This window comes from Tyto alba, unplaced genomic scaffold, assembly GCF_018691265.1.
Source record: "Tyto alba isolate M040663 unplaced genomic scaffold, T.alba_DEE_v4.0 Super-Scaffold_2, whole genome shotgun sequence".
NCBI classification, from domain to species: Eukaryota; Metazoa; Chordata; class Aves; order Strigiformes; family Tytonidae; genus Tyto; species Tyto alba.
The window spans coordinates 13,974,444-13,993,310 of NW_024881282.1; the positions used below are offsets into that span (position 1 = coordinate 13,974,444).

Sequence of the window (18,867 nt, forward strand, 5' to 3'; positions counted from 1 at the left end):
TTAGTTACTAGGCATCACATTCCCCAGAATGAACATTCTGCATCTATGAACACCCAAAAATCTAAACTATTTAAAGAAATTTAAAGAGAGTTAGAAAGAAATAAAAACATTATATTGTAATTCAACACTGAAAATACATCTGACTGTATAAATAACTGATGATACATAACTTTCTGTAAACTTCTTTCATTGAATTTATAATCTAGTGACATGGAACTGATAAGAATCCCAAAAAGATTAGAGTTCCTTCTCGATAAGTTTCTTTTTTGGAATTATGTATGCCTTGTAACAGCATCAAATAGGTTTCCTTGTCTATTATTCATCCCATTTTTTTCCTCGATTTTGATTGTCTTTCCTCTTTTCCACCTTTACAGTTGCTACAGAAACTTACAAATTTCTCTCTGCATCAAATTCTATTTAAGAATACAGGCAATTTTCCCCTTGTTTCACTTAAAAATGACATCTTTGGTAAAATTCAATAACATCAAAGTGTAGACTAGTAATGCCTCATAGTGAAATAGTTCTGACAACATATTTATATAGCCATTTTAATTTCTGAAATATTCAAAGATGATAATGGACACAAACCTGCCCGTTGTGCTCTGTGCCTTTGGGCTAGAATATTGCAACAATCTCTCTTTAGAACTGTCCTTGAAAACCCTCAAAGATTTTGTCTAGTGAGGAATGATGAGGCATAACTCCTCTAGGGCACATCACTAAAAGAGCTGGAGACATCCATACTCCTCAGGCTTCGCTTGTTGTTCAGAATGACTCAACCTTAATGTAAGTAAGAGAAGTAAGGAGTTTGCCATATAGAACTTGGAATCAGGTATTCTGGTTCTATTTTTTTTCTTTTTTTATTATACCATGAACTTTTTGTACTGATGGTGAAATATCTTTACATAGAAAATCAAAATTATGCCTCATGTTGAAAACTCAGGTTTTTTTTTTTTTTCTTTTACATCACTGGTAGGGATAACTCTTTTTGCATTCTGCTAGAAAACATAAAATCATTAAACTCTGAATCTATGTGCTTTACTCTGCAATATAAACATCATCAATAACAACACTGTGGTCTATGTAAACCTTGGCATTTTTCTAAGATGTGACATATGGTCCTGTCTGAAAAAGGAAAGCAACATTATTTGCTTTGTAGTGGCCTAGTGGAGATTCACCCTCCTACACCAGATAGAGAAAGTTAGGGTCTCTACCTTGAGAGGCCTTAATACAGGAAATTGAATTGATACAATGAATTAGGTTAGCAGATTACTAGAAGGAGGCATCAACAGCCAAAGGCCAAGGATGTAGAGGGAAGTTCAACTCTTCTCTATAGATATGTTCTTTAATGCTGTTTTGTTTCTTTTTTTTTTTTTTTTTTTTTTTTTTTTTTTGTTATTTCAATTGGTGAGGCAGTAGCAGTAGCAGTCATGGACCAGGACTCCACTGTACCATGTACTTCTATACCATGTGCTTCACAGCTGGAAGAAAAAAAAAAAAAATAAATAAAATTTTTGTTTTTTACAGTTAATAAGCCACTACAATAATAGAGGGGTAAAAGCAGGGAAAGATTAATAATATTAATTGGAGTGGTGAACAAAGTACTTAGTGTATCAGTAACAAAACATTTTCATTGACAAGAAAAGGCTAAAATAGAGTTTATTTCTCCCATGTTTCAATATATACAGTGAAGTTGGACGGTAGCCCATTGTAACTTTGAAAATAATCCAGGGAGTAAGGTTACAATCCTGCACAGTCAGACTCTTGTTTTGAGGCTACTAAATGGCAGTTGTCGTAATCTCGTAATTAGGTTGGTTAATTTATTTGAAAAAATTTGTATTATAAGTATATGTGGATGGTAGAAGGTATGTGGACACCTGAACTGTAAGGACATCTGGACTGTGATGATATCTGGTTAATGGCAATTCAATTTTAAAAACAGTAATTAGAATCAGAAGTAGTAAGTTAAACATCAAGATACAGAAACTGAAGTGATTGGGATGAATGTAACAAAAACAATACCAAAGGCTAAGTGCTTTCAGGACACTGAAAAGATCAGTGGAGCATAGCCTTAGCTTCAGCCTGAGTTTCATAACTTATAAAAGGGACGAAACAAGATATCGGGTCTCATGGGTAAGAGCAAACTTGCTACAGGATATTTGAGATATTTGTAGGATTGTATAAATCTTGTTATAGGAAATTTTAGGGGGACTGTGGAAATAATGAAACCTATATGATGTCTAGGGGAAGGGGTAAAGGTGGGGACAGTGGAGGATCAAACTGGATGGGGAGGAACAAGTTTGGGAAAATAGAGAAGAGGAGGGTAAAAGTGTCTAGCTCTATGTAAGCATGCTGCTGATCCTTTCTCTGTCTGGCCAAGCCAGGAGAAATCCTTTGGGTCTTGAAGTCCTCCACATTTGGCTTCTCTGAATATATATCAATTAAATGATTCACTTAACAGAGTAATTTCTCTCCTCTGTTGCCCCACTGCATTCTTGTTTATGATAAGCAGGTTTACTGCAGATAAAGGGTATTTGTGTTTTCTCTTTGTTTTCTCCTTGGTGGGAAGAAAAGCAGTCTTATATTTCTCTTCCCAAATGTAATTGAAGTATGGGAACCACAAACAAACTTCATTATAGGCTATAAAGGTGTGACAGTAACGTAGAATGTGTATGATTATATGTAGAAAGACAAAATTAATGTTAAGTTTTGATAACATTCTTTAGAGAGATTCAACAGAAGATAAGGTTTATGCAATATTATCATTTGTCTGTGAGGACATTCCTTCTCTTCCATCCCAGTAACAGCAGAACCCATTAGCCAACTCCAGAGAAATTAGAAAAAATATTCATTTATGTTCATCAAAATTTAATGAAAAATCTAAGCAGGGAAAAAAAAAAAAAAAACAAACCAAAAAAACTTCTAAATGTTTTACTGGGAGAAGTGTGGGTAGAATTTGGATTTTCTGCATTTTGTTCAATACATCCAGTGATCAAACTGCTACATACACTGATAGACTGAGCACAGAATATGCTTTCTCTTGATCTGTACTGATATGGTAGCAATGCTGCAAGAAGCTGATGGTATTATATTTGTGGATGCATGGTTTTGAGGACAAAGAGCTGTAGATAAATAGGCTTTAATCAATTTTCTTCCTGTAGAACAAAATTAATTTTTTAGAGATTTTTTTTTAAATTTTATTTTATTTTACAGATTATTGAACTGTGCTGTTCATAAGTAGTCTTTTGAATAGTGTTATTTAGTTATTTTTTTCATAATTGTATTCAATCCAGAAAGTACTTGTGCATTTTTTTTTGTGTTGTTATGGTTACAGCTGTCATTCTTTAAACCATTTGGTATACATGAAATGTGTGTGAAATAATCATTTTTTGAGTTTGCACACAATTCTGCAGTTCCATCAGTCTTTTTTTAAATGGTGTCTGGTGGAATAGTTAATTCATTTATCACATCAAGTAAGCAGGTATTTGGAGAGAGATGATATGAACTATATTCTGAACAAACTTTCTGTTTATATATATATTCAAATATGACTTGGATTTTTTGTTCATTTTTAAAATTTTTTTCAGGAGAAAAAAATTGTGTCATCACAGTATTTATAGAACTTCTACTTTCCCTAAGTAATGGAATTGGTCCATAGAAATCAATTCATGATTTAGGAGGAAGTATACTTTAGGGTGTTGAAATATACACAATGATGGATCAGAACTTTTGGTATGGAAGTTCTGTTTTTATCCCTGAATTCTACTGACTTATCCATGAAGAAATAAAAAATAAAAGATGTGGGTAAAACCTTTGTGATAGGAGATGACATCCATGCACCTCTCTTAGAGATATTAAATGAATTATATATTAAACTTATTGTAAAATGTGAGAATTATCATGCCCCAAATCTGAATTTTCTAAGGCTGAATGTTTTCCAATGTGAGTCACCCTGTGCTCAGTACATGCTGAGTCTTCTACTATAGTAACCCAGCTGTCTCTGCTGCTGACATCTAGCAAACCCTATATGCATGTTTTTAGTGACTTCTGTTGCTTCTGTAAGGTTATGTGGCAGGCAGTATGTCGTGGTTTAGGCCTGGTTGGTCGCCAACCACAATGCAGCAGCTAATCACCCTCCCTTCCCCCTCCCCACCTGGGAATGGGGGAGGGGATTAGAGGGGTGAAGGGAGACTCGCAGGCTGAGATAAGAACAGTTTAATAATGGCAATAAAACAAAAACAATAACGATGATGGGGGGAAAACAAAAAGAAATATATAAACAGGCAATGTACAGCGTAATTGCTCACCACCCGCTAACCAATATCCAGCCCATTCCCGGCCAGCGACCCCGAGATACCAAGATCCCACAATTGTAATCCCGGAAGCGAAAGAGCTCCTTCCCAACGACCCCTTCTTTATATAGTGAGCATGACGTTCCATGATATGGAATATTTCACTGGCCAGTTAGGGTCAGGTGCTCTGGCCGTGCTCCCTCCCTGCTCCCTGTGCCCTTGCGCACGGGCAGGACATGGAGAGTCAGAGAGTCCTTGAAGTCTCGGTAGCAGCTGAAAACATCAGTGTGCTATCAGCATTTTTCCCATACCAAACCCAAAGCTAAATCCAAAACACAGCACTCATCTAGTCCCTGAAAAGGAATATTAACTCTATTTCAGCCCAAACTAAGACACAGTAGTTTTCAGATCACTATATATTTATCAATTCTAATTGCTATAGACAAGATTTAACAGATCATAGAATCAAAGAATCATAGAATACCAGGTTTGAAAGGACTTCAAGGATCACCTGGTCCAACCTTTCTTGGCAAAGAACACGGTATTGCAGGTGAAGCCTGACAAGCACTGAGTAGACTGGGATAATGACTTCTTTATCTCTGCTGCTGATGCCTTTGTTGATACAACTCAGCATCCTGTTGGCTTTCTTTGCCATTGAGGCACACTTATCACTCATGTTGAGCTGCTTGTCCACCAGGATCCCCAGCTCCCTTTCCACAGCGCTGCTCTGCAGCAGGTAGATCCCAGTCTGAGCTGCACTCCTGGGTTATGTTTTCCTAGGTTCAAGACCTTACACTCATCTGTGTTGAACTTCACAAGGTTCTTGTTAGCCCACTCCTCCAGCCTATAGGTCTTCCTTCAGGGCGGCTCTCCCTAAGAGTCCACTTCCCCACACTGGTATTGTCAGCAGACTTCATCAGGGCACACTTGATCCCATCATCCAGATCACTTATGCAGATATTAAACAGTGTTGGGCCCACTACTGGGGGACCCCACTTGTGACAGATTGCCAGTTTGAAATAGAGCTATTTACCACCACCCGCTGGGTGCAGCCTGGCAGCCAGTTCCTCACCCACTGCACAGAACACTTATCTGGACCGTAACTCATCAGTTTCTCTAGGAGGAGGCTGTGGTGGATCATACTGGAAGTCTTAGAGAAATTCAGGTAGACAATGTCCACTGCTTTCCCCACATCAGCTGAGCAGGTTATTTTGTCACAGAAGGCAATTGGGTTTTCCAGCACGATTTGCCCTTGGTGAATCTGTGATGGCTTTTCTGTCATATGCTTCATTTGACTTGTGATAGCCCCTGAGAGGATTTGTTCCGTATCTTTCCCAGGAATTGCAATAAGAGTGATTGGCTTATAATTTCTTGGATACTCCTTTAAACTCTTCTTATCTAGATGGATGCTGAAAAGCACATTTGGGTGTTGTAAGGGAGAGGGGAAACCCTGGAGAATATTATCAACTATGAGACGTATAAATTCATTAGCCATCTAAGTCTTTTTACTCATCTAAGTCTAAAGGTGATTTTCAATGTAGCCATAGAAAGTAAAATGCTTTTTGTCTTACCTGTGTCCTCTCCTCTGCAGAAATGTGGCACTGGAGCCTGGGGCTCCCCTGCAGCCTAAGTTCAGCTTTGGGCTACCTTCCATTCTTCCTCCTTCCCTGCTTGTGTGCAGTCCTGCCACCTCCCTTTCAACTCCTCAGCCCTTTTCCTGAGGCATTTTAGCACACTAACCTTGCAGAAAACTTCTCACTTTCAAGTGAGTTTTCTCCAAGTTTAGCACAAGGAATGAGGTTACAGAGTCACATCAATACCAGAATTAATGCAACTGGAGAGAGCTCAAAATCTGTAAGTCATTCTGAATACCTAATATGTACGTGAAATATACTTTTTTTGAATTACCACACAGCTCTGAAGTGGCATAATTTTTTTAATAGTGTTTGGCAAAATATTTACTATGCATACTGTGTCAAGAAAGCAAGTATTTGGAGACAGGCAGAGGACCGTGTAGAAGAGGAAGATGAGGTGAGAGAGGTGTTTGCCAGGCCATGGTCATGTGGGCTGTGGGCTGATCTGCAGCTAAAGCCAGGCTTCACTAACTTTCCTAGCTGGCTTCAGAGCAAAGGAAAACAGATTAGTATAAACCATGATTGCTATAAACCAGTGAATTATGTCTGATAGTCAATCTCCCTCCTTCCATTTAGCACTCACTGTATTACCCTTTACAGATTTAAGCTGAGAGAGACTGAATTTGAAGATTAATCTACTGCTACAGATGGTGTCCCTAGCAAGGAATTAGTATATTTCTAAGAAATGTGTTTTGTGTACTGTACTCCTCCATAATTTCATAAAGGCTATCAGTTTTTAATGCAGGAAATAAAGCTATAAAAATATGTTGGTTGGTCTTTTGTTTTTTGTTTTTTGTTTTTTTTTTTTTTTTTCAAAAAAGGCTGTTTGAAATCCCCTCCCTGGGTAACAATCAGCAAAGTTCTCATTACTGGGAACTTTAAAATGTATGCTGATCTGCAAAACAGAGCATGAGTGATATGGGCATTACTTATATAATTGGTTTTCTGCATACTACAATCACATACTGGCTTTAAAATATACCCCCTTGGTGTGTTCATTATATCCATCTCTCATCCACTTCTGCAGTAGATATTTGCAGTCATTCATCATTGTTTATTATTAGAAAAGCAATGAATATGGAGTAGCATCATGTATTTTAACAGTTTCACATTACAGTCCCAAAAGAACATATCTGTTAATATACAAAGCATGGTAGAAAGTTCACATTTCTCTTATTAATTTCTACAAATTCAACAGAGCTGACCTGCTGTCATGTTTTCCTCTTCTTTTCTTTTTTTTTTTTTTCTTTCCATTTATCTCTGCTTAGTTAGTAGTGATCAGAAACAAAACCAGGATTCTTAAAATGGTAATTTGGGCTTTGTCTGATGATAGTGTGATTTATTATTATTTTTTGCTTCTTTTTATATTACATGTTCTAATTTTAAATGATTTATGAGTTTTTATGATTTCTAGATGTATATCTTTTAAAGTATTATACTTTTTTCATAGACATTTAAAGGAATATTTAATTGTATAATCCTTTAAAGATGCAGATAAATGTCTTGTAAGGCATATATAGTGTGAGTGGTAACTCCATAATTTAAAGCTGTATATCACAGCATGCCATGAAATTTTCTTATCAGCAGTTCTTGGCAATATAATATGTTTGGTGCTACCAGGTAACGTACCCTTTCTGGTAAGTCACCTTATTCTGATTTACCCTTAAGCTACTCTCTGCATGGAGGGTGTCGTACTCTGGACTTATTAATAAACTTATTAGTGAAACAAAAGCAGTTCATCCATAACCATAATTCGTAGAGAATGACCATGACTAATTCAGTTGTTTAGATTACCCAAGACACCTTGATTACTGTTCTGCAGCAACAAACTGAATATTCAACTTTGTGAATCAATGCAGCACTGGATGCAGTAGCAGATATATCCAGAGGCCCAGGGCACAATTTGTCTGTTTGCTCCAAATTGATAACCTTTTACTGCATTATTTCTCAAAGGAGTTATTTGCTGCTGCAGCTATTCCTATTACTCTTTTGATTGCAAAATAACTTGCCTCAGTGCTTAAAAGCGATAAAGAAAGAGGAGATCCTCACTGTCAAACTGCAAGAGCTTAGGGATTTGCATAAAAAGGCTATGTGTTATAACATCCTCCTAGGAGGGATGTTGGAGCTGGGGTTTGATATTCCCAGGCCCATTATCATGGCAGAAACGCTAATTATGCTCATGTCAGTGTCTTTGTGAAGAATCAGTAATGAACCATATATCCCATTTAGGTATTTGTTTCTTCTATATTCACCAATGTAGACATGCAAGATTCCATGTACAAGGTACCTCACATGACAACGTTTGTGCTGTGGGTGTAATCGATGTGCATAGTCCAATTAATAGCATGCTGCTGCCATGAAGAATTATTCCACCCCTTTTTCACTATCTCCCAGACAGACACTGTTGTCTTCTTTCCATCAGATTTAATAATAATTTGTTCGTAGGTCAGTGAGTTCAACCAGCAGATTGTTTGGAAAAGGACCCCTCCACCCAACACAAAATAAAAGCTTCACTTCAGGTCACTTTATCGGATATAGTATCAAGAAGGGAGAGGGGAGAAACTATTGTATTGCTACTATCAGCCAAGGGCCTGAGTTCTGCTGCAATTTATGTAATGTAAAAAGTCACCCTGAGTCATCCAAAGAGAAAGAGATAGGGAGAGTTTATACCTTCACTGAGTCAAGGAATGGGTAATTTGTCTGTCAGGTGTAAGAACTCATCTTGTCTAAGAAGGAATTTGCGTTTTGAAGGAAGTGAAAGAAAGCTTGTTTTGATTCAGATGGATGGTCAGATTATCGCTGGAATGAAAGAGAAGTAAACTAATTTTAGAAAAACAGATTAAATCTCTCTAGACCCACTGGCAGGCTCCAAAATGGAACTTAATTCTAAAACCAAGTCTGTCCTACCAAAACAAGATTTTATTTCAAGGATAAAACCTGAGATACAGAGATACAAGGCATGGAGAAAAATAAAATCCACAGATGCTAGAGAAGTCCACATCATACCTGCTAGATAAAGGAATTTTTTATTTAATCATAATGCATGTAGATTAAATGCTGATTTCCTCCTTTTTTTTTTTTTTTTTTTTTTTTTTTTTTTGCAACTGTGTCATTTATTTGAGATGTTTTGAATAACTTCTTTTATTTCCATTTTTCCTTTAGCCTAGCTTGAGATGATAATGTTCTTAAAATAAGCCACCAATAACATGTTCCTCACTGAAGAGTAAGGCAAATCTAGAAACCTGGCCACTTGGCCTCCCTAAGTGCTTAGTTCCACTGTGTTCTCAGATAGCCAAAAGGGACTGGAGAGTTTTTGTGCATAAGAATTGCATAACCCTGGTGGGGCGCATGTGTCACATGGTTCAAGAGCAAATAGAAAAGTATCTACCAGAAGGCTGTCTGGCACCTAGTTAAGACATGGGAAAACATGCCTGAATTCTTAGGGTCTTTATAAAATATATCACAATATTTAGAAGTAGTTTGACAATAATTAAATCAGAAACTGATAATCTTTTAAAAATGTATGGGCTAAAGTTTAATTAGCAACTTGCTAAAGCTAGATTTAACCACAGTAATTATGAATCTAAAGGTAATTTGAATAGAAGCCATGTATGTATCAAAAGTTCTCTGGGAAGAAATATACATTTTTGGGTTTTCTTTTACCCATATCTGATGCACACAAACTTAATAAAACACTTGTCAGTAGAAATTCCAAACTCTACAGCACATTTTTTCTCTTCTCTTAATGAAAAAATAAAGTTATTTTACGTATGAACTGACATACTGTCCTGGTTGGTGCTGGACTAGAGTTCCCGTTGGTCTGGCAGCGGGAGGAGTGCTGCAGCACCCTGAGACCCCAGAGGGTCCCCAGGTCCCAGTGCCCTCACCTGTGCGTGGGGCGGGGGGAGCACAGCTGGAGGGCTGGGCCCCGATTGGCCGATATCCCATGTCATGTGACATTGTGCTCACTATATAAAGGCAGGAGAGGGCTGGAAGGGGCTGCCACTTCTGGAGAGTGTTGCTGTGGGGCCTTTGTGTTTGGGATTGCTGGCTGGGAACAGGTGGGTGTTGGTCGGCGGGTGGTGAGCAGCTGTATTGTACATTACCTGCTGATACTGCTGTCAGCGTATTGTTCTGTTACTGTTATTGAACTGTTTTTATCTCAACCCGCGAGTCTCCCTTTGCCCCTCCGATTCCCTCCACATTCCCAAGTGGGGGGAGGGTGGATGAGCGACTGCGGGGTGTTTAGCTGCTGAGCACAGGCTCAAATGACAACACATAGATCATTGAGAATTTCAAGATAGAGACCACCATGCAGCTCTAAGTAGTGATAAGAAATAAATGAAGCTAAACCAGAACTTCTGTGTTTAGTCAGTGGTAAAATAGGCTTAAGGAAGTGAACTTTGACTGTACTTTAAAATTTCTGTAACATACAAAGAACAGAAAAAGAAAGCAGAATAACATGTGTTGCAAGACCAAAGCCAGTTGAGCTGAACAGCTATCACTTGGAGTCTGGAAATTCAGCTGTCTTACTTTGGAAAGTAAAAAAGAATTTTGAAATAAGCAGGGCAAATACTTGCCACCTTCTGTTCTCAGCTTTTTTTTTTTCCACACTTTACTCCCTTCTCTTCTTTCTCCTCTCATATTTCAGTGAACTACAGAGAAGCTAGAGATGATGGTTAAAAGTTGAAAATGCTGAGAAAAGTATTTGGTTCTTTTGGACTACATGTTAAAAGAGAGTGTTGTGTGATACACTTTTGAGATAATAAGAATGCAAATGGTTTTGAAGACTTTAGTGTCCCAGAAGGTTGTAGGAAAAAATTATAAATTTAAGATTAATAAATCAATGAGAGTAGATAATATACTTCCAGGAATGAAGGGATGTAAATTACAATAGAAAATTCTCTATTCCTAAATTAAATATGCCATGTACGTACCTAATTAACACCACATTGTATGACCTTACTGCTGAGATTTATGACAATTTATTAGCATTAGAATGGTAAGTTTTACATATTTTGCCTGCATTAAAATGCAAGATTTACAGATGTAGCCTATGCAGAAAAACAATTACTAATAAAATGTAACAGTGTGTTAATTGGCTGAATGTCCAATAAAATTCCTTATAGTTCAGCAGTAAGTGAGTAAAATGCATTCTGATTCAGCCTTCAGCGCTTTATGCCTTTTAGGAGGTATTGCTAAAGGAAATGGTCCCTTTTAATTCCGGGCAAACATCAGCCCTAAGGGGGACCAGTTTTATCCACTCAGATTCTGAAGCATCTGATCTCTTCTAGTTACTTATAGAGGTCTATCCAAATCTACTAAAATTTGAATTTGTGTTAGAAATATAATTTCTCAATTGTATAATTCTGCCTAAGGAAAGCAGAATTGTTAGCATGTGGAGTGATTACAGTCCTTACCCAGAATTTCCAGAAAAGGCTCAGCATTTAAGATGTAGGTTATAAATATAAGGACCTGTAAGTCCTCAGCAGTCTGAGAGTATGTAGGCTGTCAGCCTCTTTTAAAAATAGGACATCGTTGTAAATACTGGAGTATAAATCTTTAATAATAACTTACAGCTTTTATATTCTTTCTCCTCTAGAATTAAACATTTTCCCATCTAGGGTTGAAGGTAAATAGGATGAGTAAACTTATTTTCTTGCTAAGCCTTACCATTTTTCTTTTACTAGTGTTTATTGTCCCTATACTTTTATCCCTACAGCAGGATTTTGGCAAGCTTGGGCTGAGGTATCTATGCTTTTGGCTCTGTCTGTGAATTCCATAACATACGTCTATCTGGAGCTTCAATTCCCATTCCTGGTTTTATGTCCTATTCACTCCTAAGCAGATGGTTGCATGCTGACAGTTGTCACTTATATATTAAAGTAATATAAAATTGATCTTGCCTTAAAGTGAGTTTTGGGTGAAATGGGAAAAGTAGTTGCCCTGCAAACAAATCAACTTTTTATCATAAATTTGACATGCATCATAAATTAATGGAGGCAATTTCTATAGTAATAATGTAACCCCTGGAAGAACTGCAGCTGTCTATTCAGGTGCATTCAATCTCTCATTGATGGGAATAATTACCTTCCATCCTCGCTGGATAATTGCCTTTTGATTGAGGTCATCAGAGCAATCAAGTCTGTGAGAGACAGAAATCATTGCTAGGGTGAAGAAAGAAGGGGGAGGAGGGCAGAGACCAGAACAGATATTTTAGATGGGAGAATTAATAAAGAGAATTTGCATGTATTTTACTACTTCTTTGTTTGTAGTCATATTTCAAATGATGTGATTACGTGAAATTAGATGGCTGTTAAATATGCTAAAGCCCATGTCTACTTATTATTTTTTCTTCTAAATGAAGGGTGCTATTGTGTCAGTCCTTGAACAGAGAATTTTCTAATTGCAAGCTTTGAAATAGTTTCCCATTGTGAATGTCTGCATCAGTTTGGAACTTTATTTCTTTTTTTTTTTTTAATATATTTTTCTTCCCCTGCATCTGTTAATTGTTTAAACCAATGAATTTAGTAGCTTGCATTTTTGCCCTGAGTTTTTAGATCCTAGTGTTGGTCAGTATTGGAAATTGCTTTCACCTGGTTAATTATTAGACAGTGATACAGCTTAGATTTCAATTTGTTATGCTAGTATACAAATTTTTAGTTTTTTTGTCAATCCAACATTGTTTACAATGAAGGCAATGATTGTCTAGTCTATTAGCTGACATTTTCAGCATTGTATCCCTCAGTTGTACTGAAAAGGAATGTTTTGCTTTTGTTTTACAAATTATGAGGAAAATCAGGAGATACTTAGATGTAATATTTTTTCTTCTTTTTCTAATGATATTGAAGTGAGAGGGGAAGCACCATATTCCTTTAAAATATTTTTGTATTTTTCATCATGGGTACAAATATTTATGATTTCCATACATAACCAGAAGTTATTTTGCTATCCAGATGTACACAACTACATTTGTCAATGGAGAAAATTCAGTAGGGTGATTCATGTTAACTAGTTACGGAGAAGAAACTGTTGCATTAGGTGGTATATAAATGTATGCATTTTAGAGGATAGCCTTTGTATTATTTTTTAAGTAAATCATGAAATAAAATAATAGAATAGTTGGGTTTGGAAGGGACCTTTAAAGGTCATCTAGTTCAACCCTCCCGCAATGAGCAGGACATCTTCAACTAGATGAGGCTGATCAGAGCCCTATCCAATCAGGCCTTGAATATTTCCAGGGAGGGGCCATATACCACCTCTAGGCAATCTGTTCCAGTTTCACCACCCTCATTGTAAAACATGTTTTCCTTATATCTAGTCTAAATATGCCCTCTTTAAGTTTAAAACTGTTACCCTTTGTCCTATTGCTATAGGGCCTGCTAAAATGTCTGTCCCCCTCTTTCTTATAAGCCCCCTTGAAGTACTGGAAGGCTTCAATAAAGTCTCCCTGGAGCCTTCTCTTCTCTAGGCTCAAAAACCCCAACTCTCACTCTGTCTTCCAAGGAGAAGTGATCCATCCCTCTGATCATTTTTGTGGCCCTCCTCTGGACCTGATCCAACAGGGCCATGTCTGTCCTGTGCTGAGGGCTCCAGAGCTGAACACAGAACTTCAGGTGGAGTCTCACAGGAGTGGAGAAAAGAGGGAGAATCACCTCCCTTGACCTGCTGGTCACATTTCGCTTGATGCAGCCCAGGATGCGATGGCTCTCGGGGCTGCAAGCGCCTGTTCCCAGCACATGTCCAGCTTTTCATCTACGAGTACCCCCAAGTCCTCATCAGGGCTGTTTTCAATTCCTTCTTCCCCCAGCCTATACTGATACTAGGGGGTTTGATCCTATTGATACTACATGACCCTGACCTGGCACATGGCCTTAATGAATTTCCACGAGGCGCTTAATAGGCCCACTTCTCAAGCTTGTCCATGTTCCTCTGGATAGCATCCTTTCCCTCAGGCATGTTAACCACACCACTCATCTTGGTGTCGTCTGCAAACTTGTTGAGGGTGCACTTGCTCCCACTGTCTACATCACTGATAAAGATATCAAACAGTACTGGTCCCAGTATGGACCCCTGAGGGACACCTCTTTTCACCTATCTCCATCTGGACATTGAGCTGTTGACCACTACCCTCTGGAAGCAACCATCCAACCAGTTCCTCATCCACTGAACATTCCACCCATCAAATCCATATGTCTCTAATTTAGAGAAGGATGTTGTGGGGGATCATGTCAAAGGTCTTTCAGAAGTCTAGATAAATGACATCTGTAGGTCTTCCCTTGTCCACTGATGTAGTCACTCCATCATGGAAGGCCACTAGGTTGGTCAGGCAGGACTTACCCTTGGTGAAGCCTTGCTGGCTGTCTTGAATCACTTCCATGTCCTCCATGTGCCTTAGCATAGCTTCTAGGAGGATCCATTCCATCATCTTTCTAGGCACAGAGGTGAGGCTGACAGGTCAGTCATTCCCAGTGTCCTCCTTTCTACCCATTCCCATCATCAGGGACTTCAGCTGACTGCCATGGCTTTTCAAATATCAGGGAGACTGGCTTGGCAACTCTGTCAGACAATTCCCTCAGGGCTCAGATGCAACTTGTCAGGTCCCATAGACTTATATATGTTCAGGTTCCTCAGGTGGTCATGAACCTGATCTTCTCTTATAGTGGGAAGGACTTTGCTTCCCCAGTCCCTGTCTTGTAGTCCATCCACTGAAGAAATGTGGGAAGAGAGGTTGCCGGTGAAGACTGAGGCAAAAAAGATGTTGAGTACCTCAGCCTTCTCGTCATCTGTTGTTACTAGTTTTCCTCATCAGGGGAGGTACACTTTCTTTGACCTTCCTTTTCTGGATGACATACCAGCAGAAGCCGTTCTTATTGTTCTTTGTGTCCTTTGCCAAGTTCAGTTCCAGCTGTGCCTTGTCCTTCCTGACTCCATCCCTACACAACTCAGCAGTGTCCCTATACTCTTCCCAGGATACCTGTCCCTGCTTCCACTGCCTGTGCACTTCCTTCTTGCCCTTTAGTTTGACCAGCAGGTCTTGATTTATCCATGCTGGTCTCTTGCCTACTTTTACCAATTTCTTACACCTGGGGATCGAGAACTCTTGTGCTCTACGGAAAGTGTTCCTAAAGACCTGCCAGCTCTGTTCTGTTCCCTTGTCTTTGAGGATAGTTTCCCAGGGGATCCTATTGACTAGCTCCTTGTACAGCTGGGAGTTTGCTTTCCTAAAATTAAGGGTCCTGACTTTACTCTTTGAAAATACAAATGAGAAATTTGCATTCTGTGCAACTTGATGTCTTTATTTCTGACTGCTGTAGTGGGAAATGCAAATTCTGTATGTGCTGTTATTTCCCTCATATATTTAATAGGAAGTGTGTCCCACAGACAGTAAATGCCATCCATTCTTTGGAAAGTAAGTCTCTGGATATTTCAACCATCATGTAGAATCAACTCAGATAATCCATGCTTAGGATGGTAAATTTACTTTTCCTCTTCAGTGAAAGTTCAGAAGATTAGGGTTTTTGTGCATGAGTGTATTACATTACATTTTTACTTGTAAATAAAACTAACTAATTTGTAATGAGGATGGACTTATAGTAAATATGGAAACAGTTTGGGGAAGTTCTTGTGTTACTTCAGCATGAGACCACATGATAAATTTTCATGAGCCTGATTCAGAGACAATATGAAGCTTCAGGTGACAAATCCAGTGTTCTTGAACTGACATTGAATTAACATGAACAGGTGATTTACCATTTTCAGTGACATCTCAAAAATAGTTAACTATCAGAATCTGCTTTTGGGATAGTCATGATGAAAAATTTGTGCAGCAGTATTTCCTTTTTTTTTTTTTTTTAAATGTGTTTATATAAAATTGATATCTTAAAACTGGAAGCACATAGTATTTCAGCTTGTGTAATGAGTGGCTATATATTTCATGCATTAAACTGTTCTGTTATTTATAGTGCTTTTACGACACAACTTTTTCTCTTCTAATAGGAAAATTTATGACTGAGATTTCTATTATTCTTAGTAGAGAGATAATCTAAAATTTATAGTCTAAATATGCAATCTAACACGTTAAGCATATTAGAATATGTGTATTTTTTCACATAAGAGGTTAACAAAAGCTGTCTTAGTACTCATCTGAAAATAGAGCTAAAAGGAACATCACAGAAATGCATTGGTTTGCTGATAATCCTGCTGTACGAAACTAGAATACATATTTTCATTTGCTAATCCTATTTACAGGACATAAAACCCCATGCTTCAGAGCACTGCCAAACATCAACTGCTTGGTGTTTGTCACAATAGTTCTGCTGCCCGGGCAAGTGAAGCATTGTGTCTTGCTTCTTTAAGTAACCTAGTTAAATTGGCTCTGCCTATCACACCGAAGATCATGGGATGTTCATACTTTTGGGGTGAACGTAGAATAATGATGGTGAGCAATTTCCAAGGTACTGTCCAAGCTACTCAGAAAGATAGATGCAAATGAGAGAAAGGCTCTTTAAAAGAAGCAAGGTCTGAGTTTGTTCTGAGATGGACAGAGCAAGACTGCTGGAGAAGCTATTGGATTTGACAGAAAAACACGGAAGACATCATGTGGAGTGACAGTGGGAAGAAAAAAATGTTTGGAAGTTAATGGTGTGGAAATGAGGTAGGTTCACCAGAGTTCTGCATGTAACTGAAAGGAAATTGTTGCCTGTAAACACTATGGCTGAATGTGCAGGACCCACAGCTGACTCCTATAAGAGGTTTCTTGCTGCTCCTTCAAGGCAGTTAGTGTTAGTCACTTTTAATTCAGGTGGACGAACCACTATTATAGGACTATTGCAGTGTGTACATGGCTCTGTCATTTCCAAGTGGAAAACATAAAGAGTTTAGAAAAATAAAGTGAGAAATCTGTATTGCTAGGTGCTTCCATGGGACAGAAGCAAATTTTCTTTATTAGCCTCTTAAGGAAGAAATTATACCATGCTTCACTCTTGCTTGTTACCTTGTCTTCAATAGCTGCTTGAGCTTAATTTATTGGTCTCCATCGGTCTCTCTTGTTGCTGTCCAATTTTCTTGCTTTAAATTAAACTGTGAGCTCTTTGGAACAGGAATGTGTGTGCCTGAATTGCCTGGCACAGCCAGGGAGGTGCTTCTGTGGGAGTTCTGCTGGAATATTAATCAGAGGCTGTACAGTTTTTGAGAAGACTTTGACTTATGGGCCTTTGTATATTGGCAGTATGACTATATATTGTACCCCTATTTTTTCTTTTTCTTTTTTGATTATTAACAACTTAGGCTTATAATGATGTGTGTAGAGATGCATTTTACTTAACCAATAGAAATTCAGCTTTGATCATAAGATGAAAATGGGTATATGAAAACTGTGTTGTCAGCACTTATAGAAAGAGATTGAAAAATTAAGACATGAAACTGCCTTACCTCTTAATCTCTCACAAACTGAGGTGAATTACTTGATAGTCAGAGTGGCAGAAAATGTTGCTTTCCTTTCTCTTGAGTGCAGACAGAAAGTGAATTAAATGACTGAGGACAATGCCATGAGCAATTGAGCTGTACTGAGACTTTATTATGTAAAAAGGTTAATGCTAGACATCTTATTCTAAGTCCTGACTGCTTCCTAATACAAGATGGTTAGCCATAGCTGACAGCAATAAAATCTCAGAATTATGAAAATAAATATAAATGAAAGAGAATTCTTATTTTCAAAGTGTTGAGCTTAATGAACTTATAAATATTTAATAAATCTAGGTCAAATACAGACTTGCTGTTGTCTTTAGGCTCTGTGTTCTAAGGGTCAGTCAGCTAAAAAAAGTATGAGAATGATTGATTCAAATTACTGTGAGTTTAGGGCATAAAATTTTGTATGCAGGATACGTTTAATGTACTTGTTTGTAAATCATTATTTCCTAGTTTTGTTTGAAATATGACATAATCATGACACTTGCTGTTATCTCAATAGAATCCATGAACTTTTAAGTACTTTCTACTTTCTTCTTGCAAATATTTAGCTTCAGTAAAAGCTTGAAATATGTTCCATTTGTTCTCATTTAGACTATGTGGTAAAATTGGATATGAACAGCAGAAAACATAGGCGTGCTGAAAATAACTCAGTTAATGAGAAGTGTAAAAGGATTCATTATATGTTTGCATAAAATAAGATACATACCAGAATGCATACTGGAAAAACTTTGAAGTACTTGTTTAATTGAACATAAAAAGAATCAGGGAATGGTATTTTTAAAGACCAGTCTAATTCTATTATGCAGAAAAAATTATCTTGTTGAGTTTTTCTGTTAAGAATTATATTGGGACAGAACTGGTTAAGATTTCTCATCAGTAACTTTTCTTATCCCAAAGATAAATGCTGAAAGAAGACCATGACTTGTGTGCTTCTGCCTCTGAGACTGGGAGGATGGAGGGGATGGGATGAGAGTGGGAAGATGGAGGTGATGGAGCAAATGCTGCTCTGACAGAGGGGTTCTACTTTTATCTCCTCAGAGTCCAGTGTGGCCAGAGATGTTCTCCTGTGCACATAAACCTACAGCTGTGAACAATTTTCAACTTTGCATGTGCCTGAACAGAGCCACTGATTAACTACATCCTTATATAAAGTATAGTGAAACTTAGATAAATTCTGCAGTATAAGCCAAAAATTGGAGACTCTGATGTTCATGATACACAATGGTGTTAGGATGTATATTTCATAGAAGCATAAAATTCCACAGGTCAGTAATTTTTTTCACCAAAAACAGCTGTCGGTAAAAAAAATTGTTTTGTTGGACTTCTATTCTTAGAATTGGCTTATGTCTTTCACCAGACATGTAACGATAAACCAGAGTGGTACCACTGTAGTGGTAAAAGTGTGAAAGAAAGAAACCTACTATGCTTCCTAGAATAACGTTTGGGAAAACAGACTTTAACTAGCTCTCACT

General features: G+C 37.8%; 1 protein-coding gene across 5 annotated transcripts in view; it reads left to right on the forward strand.

Moving 5' to 3' along the window:
• The window catches only part of CNTN5 (contactin 5), a 655,782-nt gene that overhangs the window by 229,846 nt on the left and 407,069 nt on the right, over positions 1–18,867 (forward strand). The gene's annotated exons all lie outside the window — the stretch shown is intronic.